This window comes from Diospyros lotus, chromosome 14 (genome assembly GCF_014633365.1).
Source record: "Diospyros lotus cultivar Yz01 chromosome 14, ASM1463336v1, whole genome shotgun sequence".
Classification (NCBI taxonomy): domain Eukaryota; kingdom Viridiplantae; phylum Streptophyta; class Magnoliopsida; order Ericales; family Ebenaceae; genus Diospyros; species Diospyros lotus.
Window position 1 is genome coordinate 8,279,664 of NC_068351.1, and position 8,816 is coordinate 8,288,479.

Below are 8,816 nucleotides of genomic sequence, written 5' to 3' on the forward strand. Positions count from 1 at the left end.
AAGTCTTTAACGACGGGAATGATAAACCCGTCGTTAATTGTATTAGCGACCATATGATTCTCGTCGTTAAAAATAATTAATAACTACCAAATTATAACCCAATAACGACAATATTTCCCGTCGTTAATAATCTAAACAATTAGCGACCATATAATTCCTGTCGTTAAAAATAACTTTTTAGTTATCAAAACACAAACCAATAACGATAATATTTCCTCTCGTTAATAATATGAACAATTAGCGACGGTATGAATCCTATTGTTAAAAAAAAATATATTTTTTATTTTTTTATTTTTTTAATAGTATGAAAACAATTGCTAGTCATCAATGACAAAAACATCTTTTTTAATATAAACCACCAAACTTATATATCATTATCCATATCAAATCGGAATAAAACTCATAAAATTAAACATGTCATTCAAATAACACTAAAGTAATCATTATCCATTAGCATTTACACACCGAAAGTAGTATATATATAAGTGTTAATTATCAACAAATTACACCAAAAAATATGTTCAACTAAAAAAAACACTTTAACAATCATATATACTATTAAAAAATGTACAACAAAACACTATATATAGTCATAAAATTGTTCATGTACTCCAAGACAGTAGTTGCTTCCTTTAGAGTCTTGTTATTTCATTGACCTACAAAAAAAAAAACATAAAATTAGAGTCAAAGAAGTATTAATGACAGGTAGGACGGTAAGCCTCTTCTCGTTTTGCGCCACAACTATTACACTTAAAGACACCCAATTACATATGCAATCACTGAAACAAAGTAGAAATTAGAATTTCATATCTTTGGGTTAGAAGTAACTATGGAAAATGCCCAGGTATATCTCATACAACATTTCGACAAAAATGAAGGGGACAGATTGTAAGGGATCATTCTGATACCACTTGTTAGGGAATAAATCAAACACAAACAAATTTTGTAACATGCACAGAATCAAAATCAGATGCGCAAAGATTTAGCATGACTAGGCAATGTGCCTACATCCTGTGTAAAAGAGCACAAATTCACCATGCGAATAATAGGTTACAAAAGAGTAAAACTATCTCACTCAACCCCTATTTACCCAAACTCAAAATCTCATTAAGATTCTACAACACTCACCACTTAATGTCCCCCACCCCATCTGAGAATAAGATAGGTCAGAATTGGACATAAAAATCCTCTGTGTTTTACTTTGGTTGGATCATCTAAATTTTAAATTGAAGGCAACCTCAACACGGATAATTAGATCTATTTCCAAAAAAGGTGAGGGTGCATCTCACTTTGGCTACTTTGTACAGTTTCTCATAATTCTTTCCACTTTCCTCATTCTCCTCTGAAAAAATGTTCTATTATCATCTACCATGATTTCCACTTTATGATCTTACTATTGAAAATAGCAAGGAGAAAGAGAAGAAGAATCAGATAGAGAAAAAGGTGCAAAAAATCCCTGAGAAGAATGGGAGAAGCACATCTGAATACTCTGTATAATCAATATTAATAAAACATAAAAAAATTCTGATTATACTCCTATTTATTCAAGAAAATTGATAATCCTAATAGGAGTCAGAAAAATAAAACTCAGCCAGGGAATATTCCTATCCTAAATTGACTAGGCTTCTAGCTTCCTAATCCTATTTTTTTCTCCTAAAATGGGTTCAAATTTCTGGTTCCTTATTACTACAATATCAAAATCTTAACTATCTGTGTTATTTTGAAACATATCCATCACACTGTTCAAGTCTTAAATTAGTTCATACGCCCTAGTTTTTTCTTTTCTTTCCTTTTTAGAGAGAGAGAGAGAGAGAGAGAGAGAGAGCACCTGGTGAGGATTGTGGTCTATGATAGATTGTTCCTTGAATTTTAGCTTACAAGAGAAGTTACGATTCCCCTGTATATGCATGATGCCATAGTGATCGCAGTACAGTTTTCCTAATATTAGATTGTATATGGAAGTCGTTACTTGAAAAGAGAAACTCAAACTTCATACTAGGTGAGAAAAATGAAAATATAATGATGCAGAGCCAAATTTGCATTGTTCTTTTGGGCCATACCTTACTCCATTGGAAAACTTGTCCATCATCAAATTCCAAGGTTAACACACCAAGAGGATCAAGTTGAATTGAGCGACCCCAAAACTTGCTTTTAAGATTGCTATCTCCCTAGAATTTCCATCCTGTACCTTCACAATGTGGCATGCTACAATCATTGGATGGTGACTAACCTGACAAAAGTAAAAGCATCTTTAGAATAGCATTCCCATTGGTAAGAAGCTCTAATGCATTTTCATGTTAAATACATATAATAACTCAATCTAAAGATGTCATCTTTTAATAATAAGAAATTAAATGCAAAGCTTGTATGGTGTTAACCATTATAGGTACATAAACAATTTTTGTTATGAAGTTATCAAAAGCTTCTTTAGTTATGGCTAGAAACCCCATTATTTTCTTTCTTCTGTTATTCTTACTATTTCTCTTCACCACTATTGTTCAAGACCCCATTTACCACCAAATTTTACATTTCAACAACACTTTTCCACCTAATCCTATGCGATTGTGCACTTCTCATCATCCTACAGGTTCTGATTTTTGAGCAAAAAAGAAAGAAATTAAAGTTCTAATTCATAACATCTCCTTCAACATTATCTTATTCTAGTTGTCTGGCAGTCTCAATTTAAAGCAGTCACACCTATTTTGTCTGGCAGCTCCTTTTTCATTTTTCTTTTTGATAGGGACTTTTGATCCTCTATTAGAAGAACATGTTGGCCTTGAAGTTGACAAACCCTTTTACCTTTCCTCTAAGTAAAGTACCTAGAGGTATGAAGACATGTTTGCCAGTCTTTGAGCCTTCCATGTCTTTTGTCTCTTTCATATTACTACAAAGCACAACCAAAATAAATTAGTAACATATAACAAAATAAACATGCATGTAAAATAAAACTAGGTATGAGCAATATATGCATGCACATATAAAAGTAAATGCAAAAGAGTTAAAATTCAATACCTTAGTTTCTTTCCTTTCTTTTCTTTGAATAAATAGTTGTGTTAACGACCATTGGGTCCGTGTCTGTCCTTGTCCAATGCACATTATCACCTATATCCATTGAGTTGGAAGCTTGAAATTCAGGTGGGATTGATGCATTTTGAGGACTGATTTCAAATGTTTGATTTGCATCATCAATGTCATCATCCTTTTGAAATGGGAAATTATATAAATCACGAGGCTGTGTTTTTGTAACTACATGCCATCCTTTGATGTAGTTGTCATCCATATAAAATACTTGGGATGCTTGATTGGCTAATACAAGGTGATCATTACCTTTCAAAAATCGGCATGGGAAATTATATAGATCAGTATTGCAACATTTCGTGCATGGGCATCGAATCTTATTTTTGGCACCCAACTTCTTTAAAGCATAATCTAGAAACTTTTGTACCCCTATTTGATAAGTTTCATTAAGTCGATCATTGACAAGATTCATCAACTCCTTACTAGGTGCCATTATCTCATAAAAGAAGTCAAAATCTTGTACTTCACCAAAACAATATAACAATAATAGTGGAGATGTTTTATAGAATGACATTAAAGAATGACATCAAACTCTTTTTTTTTGCATTGATTGTCAAAATAGTACTATAAACAAAAACTCAAAACAAAAGCATACTAATTTTTTCACCTTTCTTCAGAAAGCACAAAGCCATTTCCTCCTCCTTTCTTCAGAAAACTATAGAAAGAAGAAACATTTTAATTACATATAACACTAAAATAGCATCATAGGGAGGGAGGATGGGTGGGTGCGACAACATTTTTTGCATTTTCTCACACAGAATCTGAACACACTAATTGAAGACACGCTCGCTGCTACCTCCTAATGTCAAAAGACAATACTACGCCTCTCTCCCTTTCTTTCTTTCTTTCTCTGTCTCCCTAATGCCGTGCTTGTTTGGGGAGGAGGAGATGGATGGCACAAAGATATATAATTTAAACTACAATGGGAAAATATTTTTAAAAGAAATAAAAATAAAAAAATATTTTAAAATATTTTTCAATCTCTTTATTTACATTATTAAGTGAAATAGTTTGGTTTTCCTTATGTCTTGTCTTTTCTCCGTTACTTAATATAATTAGAAGTTGTATTATTTATTTATGCATGTGTGTAGGCAGTAAGTAAACAACCAACATCAACAAGACCTTAGTTCAAGATTATGTTCCTTTCTCAAGAAGCAGTCACAGAGAATCATTGAAAGACATGCAACTAAATTAGATGCAAAATGTCTGCTCCAATATTCAAAACCTATAATTAACTATTAATATTAATTTCAAGCTTCATTAATTATTGCTAGGTGTCTGTCATTACTATCCACCTTATGGATATGGATGAGAGAAATATCAAAAGCCTAGCAGTTCCATAAACTAATTCCCATACATATATAATTAACTATTAATTTAGACTTATCTCCATGTGAGATTCAAAAATTACGTACATTTTAAGGTAATGTTTATTAATGAAGATGTGGGTCGTTGAAAAAGTGAGATTCAATTAAACACTATGAAACTACAACATAATTTAATATATTTGCATGCCAAGGTTTTAAATATATATTAATTAGTCCCCTAAGTTTAAACGTTGATATCACTTTTGACGGTTACCTTAGGATGCAATTAATTAAATCTCTAGTTTAACATGATCAACGAGGAGAAGAAAGCAACTTTGGTGTATAGATTTAATTAGGATAACTATATATATATATATATGTCCCAGTTATGTTCTATTCTCCATTAGTAAAAGACTGGAAAAGAACATCAAATAGAGATTGAATGAAGACAACAGGCATGAACATTGCAGAAGGCCATCACCGCCCCCTTCTCTCTCTCCCCCCTCCCATTGCAGTTGGTCGCCATATTTATACACAGAACACACACACACATCCCAGGGACCCCATACTCCCCCTTACTGCACTTTCTACTTTGTTTATTCATTCATTTGTTAGAAAACATACTGAACTTCAATTATATGCCACAACCCACAAACGCCCTTCAGCTTTAGTGGGGACGACGCGGAGAGATGGGGCGATGTTCTAGGAGGTGGATGGCCGTGACCAAAGTTTGTTGTATATATATGTATATATATGTAAAACAGAAATGAAGTAACATACCGAGTTGAGGCAGTGATAGAGCTGGAGGCGATGGATGAGAGACGACGGTGACGGAGCTGGAGGTGGCGACGACGTTGAGGCGTTGGATGAGAGATGGTCGGGATTCAGCAAGGAGGTTTGGGAATTAGGGGATTTGGGAAGGATTTGGAAATTAGGGGATTTGGGAGGGATTAGGGCATTTGGGAATTGAGGGGAATGAGGTGGGACTCTCGCCTTTAGTTTTATTTTATTTTTTTATTTTTTTAAAACATTTATTTGTTAATTAATAAAAAATAAAATAATTTATGAAATTAATATTAATAATTATTTAATTGATAAAAATAAAATAATTTATGATTATAATAATTGATAAAATAATTTAAATTATTAAATCAAATTAATATTTATTTAAAAATATAATTATATTATAAATAAATCTAATAATTATAATAAATTAGTTTGATAAATTCTACTCTTTTTAATTTGTTCATATTTTTTAATATATTATATTATTAATAAATAACTAATGCTCAATTATCATAGTTTAATAATTATATTTGTGCATTTATAAAAAATATAATTATATTAATAATTGCTTATATAAGTGTTAGTTAAACTTTAATAATTTTTTTTGTTATTTTATGGTTTGAATTAAAAATTTTAGTCATTAACGACGGAAAAATGGTATATTAATGACGATTTATTTTGCCTGTCGTTAAAAGTTATCTTATAACGACGGGATTTATATTTAGTCGTTAATAGTACTACAATAACGACCAAAATTAATATCGTTGCTAATTTTTGATCGTTAATGCCTATTTTTGTTGTAGTGTAATTAGCCAACCCATCACGTATATACGTTCAACATGATCTCAGTTAATGTTGATCCGGATATCATTCAATCATTACTTTAATTTAGATGAAAGATACTGCATTCAAGAATTAATCATCAAGTTTCTACCGTCCGATTACTTCATACTATTATTTCCTACAATAATTGTGGCTGCCAAGGATTTGAAAGGTTGATATATCGGCTCTCGTTTGGCTTTACTTTTTAACCAGAGTCTTTAATATTATATATATTCATATAAATATAATTTTGTCCTTTGCTCGTTCTCAAGTCTTGGTCTTCTTGTCTTCTTGTAGCACAGAAGGAGTCTTGGTCTTCTTGTAGCTCTTGTAAAGATAGGCAGATTTATCACGTCGAGCATAGTTGTGTGGCAAAGGGACAGACTAAAGGTTTGTCTGAAGATTTTTAATATGATTTTAATTTTTGAGAAAAATAAAATATTTTTTTAAAAGATTTTAGAAGTAATATTAGTGTTGCTAAAATCTATCATCTTGGTCACTTGGATACATTCCATAATTTATCTCCTCTATATAGTTCTGAAGATAAGATAGTTGAAAAGGTGAATAATGAAGCGTAATAAAAAAAAAAAAAATGGGCAGATTTATGATCGAGTCGTGCATTTTGCCATGAAGAAAGCAGATATGACAGTAAGAGATGACAGACCTTTCTCATATTCAGATAAATCAATGGAATAGATCAAGTGGCTGGTTTTAGCTAGGGGGAGTTTTACAGTACCAACCAAATTTATCATCAGTACCGGCAAATCTCGAGCATTGGATTTGCTTAAATCAAATTTCAGCCGTTGATCTTGTTTAATTGGCAACTTGCTCAGTTGATAAAGATGATTTATTTTAAAAATAAAAATAATATACATATTTAAAAGAGAAAATTATTCAAAATATTTATTAATATCCTTCAAGTAAAGTTCCAAATTAATCATTGCACTTTGTCCGAGGGTCAAAAAGGCCAATGAATGCTAAATTAACCATTGTACTGTAGCCCATGGGAATTCATTATTGCACTTTATCTTGTGGGCTAAACTGATCATTCTATTTTTAAAATAACTAAATAAATTCCTATACTTACAGATTCGATGCCAACCATTATAGTAGGTATAGTCTTGGCATTGTTGGATAACATTTTAATTATACTCAACACCACAATTCAAAATTCATGATTAGTATATAAGGATAAGAATTTGTATGCAGTAATTTTTTTTGTATATATATTTATAATATAATATATATACACTATAATTTTTATGATATATAGTTTAAAGAATTTTACCTTTTTTATAATAATTTTATAGTATTTTTTGATTTTATAATAATTTTGAATAATATACCATGAATACCCTTATATATTATCATGGATAACCATATATACAATGAATATACCCCTCATGTTATATACCTTGGATACTCTTAAGTTGTAGCATGAATACATCTATGTTTATGCTATTAATATATTAATACGTATGTTATATAATAAATAACCCTATGTTATATTAAGTATGCTTGTACATTTTATCATGGATACCCTCGTCTTATACTAAAAAAATTATATATTATTTCATTAATAACTCTATATTATATATATCATGAATATCCTTACATTATAAAGCAAATGCCACTAAATTATACAATATGAATATTCCTACATTATATCCCATGGATATTTTTATTTTATACGTACCCTTATATTATATCATGAATATTGCTATGATATACCTTTAATATTCATATATTATACCTCATATGCTCTTATATTATGTTCCTATATCATACAACAATTTCGTCGTCTCATTGCTGTTGTCTCTTGATGAAGTTCGGACTTTTTCTATTCGTGGCGTCTTGATAATCGATAATAAAGTTCGAACTATGTAAATTTCAATCAGATTTTATTATTAGATGGAGTTTGATTCAGTCATCGACATACCATCCTGTTGGTAAATATAGCACGGTCACAACATTTTGATGGTGTTTAATTTTTTTTTTTGTGGTGACGTGGCCATTTATGATGGGAGTGACAACTAAGGAGACAGCATTTTGCAGATCTGGCTCCGCTCCATAAAGCATGCTTGGACGGAGGCTGTCAAGCAGAAGTAGGCCCAATTGTGTTCACAATCCGTGATTTTAGGCACCTAAGCTAAAATTTTGAGTTAATGGCTTGAGATGTAAGCGGTTAGATATATCATGAATTATACCAATTTCTAGATGTCTTACTTGGCTTTGGCTATGCTAAATTTATGAAGGTACGTGCAATCTATCGTTGCACCGCCATTGTAATACTTTTATTTTTTGCCAAGTGTTTTAATATTTTACTATAAATGCTTGATTAAATTACAGGAAAATATTTTTTTCATGTACAAAAATAAGAAGATTTTTTAAGAATTTAGGAATTGATGTTGATGATGAAGAACAAAATCGAAAAGTAAAATAGGTATTAATGGAAGGAAGATAAATGTTAGTTTAAAGATACAAGAATAAAACAAGACAGAGAGACATAATATAGATAAGATTAAGAGGTAATGGGCCGGTATTGGAGCAAGTCAAGTCCCAGATATCAAACATATAGATATAGTTTCGTTTTTCTCTCTTTTCATTTCATTCAGACTCGGTCAGCAGACTTGGGAGCAGGACATGCCGTTAATTAAGTAACAATGGCCCACTTCCACTTCCACTTTCATTTTTTTTTGTCATTTCCTTAACAGTCATTAAACAAGAGCATTAATTCTTTATTTCCTCCGTAAGAGAGATTAGCTTAATTAGTTAAGAAGCTACGCATACATCCCAGAACACTAAAAAACCAGCAAACTTCTC

The 8,816-nt window shown here is 31.1% G+C and overlaps 1 long non-coding RNA gene across 6 annotated transcripts; it reads right to left on the reverse strand.

Moving 5' to 3' along the window:
* Positions 1–428: 428 nt before the first annotated feature.
* LOC127789735 (uncharacterized) lies at positions 429–5,343 on the reverse strand. Of its 6 annotated transcripts, none has more exons than XR_008020640.1 (5): positions 5,166–5,343; positions 3,686–3,733; positions 3,013–3,102; positions 1,829–2,884; positions 429–656 (listed from the first exon to the last, which is right to left on the reverse strand). It is a non-coding gene; the product is annotated as an uncharacterized LOC127789735 (long non-coding RNA). The 6 variants fall into 6 exon arrangements; XR_008020641.1 differs by lacking the exon at positions 429–656 and having other exon boundaries at positions 1,800–2,230; positions 2,820–2,884; XR_008020642.1 differs by lacking the exon at positions 429–656 and having other exon boundaries at positions 1,800–2,230; positions 2,800–2,884.
* Positions 5,344–8,816: the final 3,473 nt, after the last annotated feature.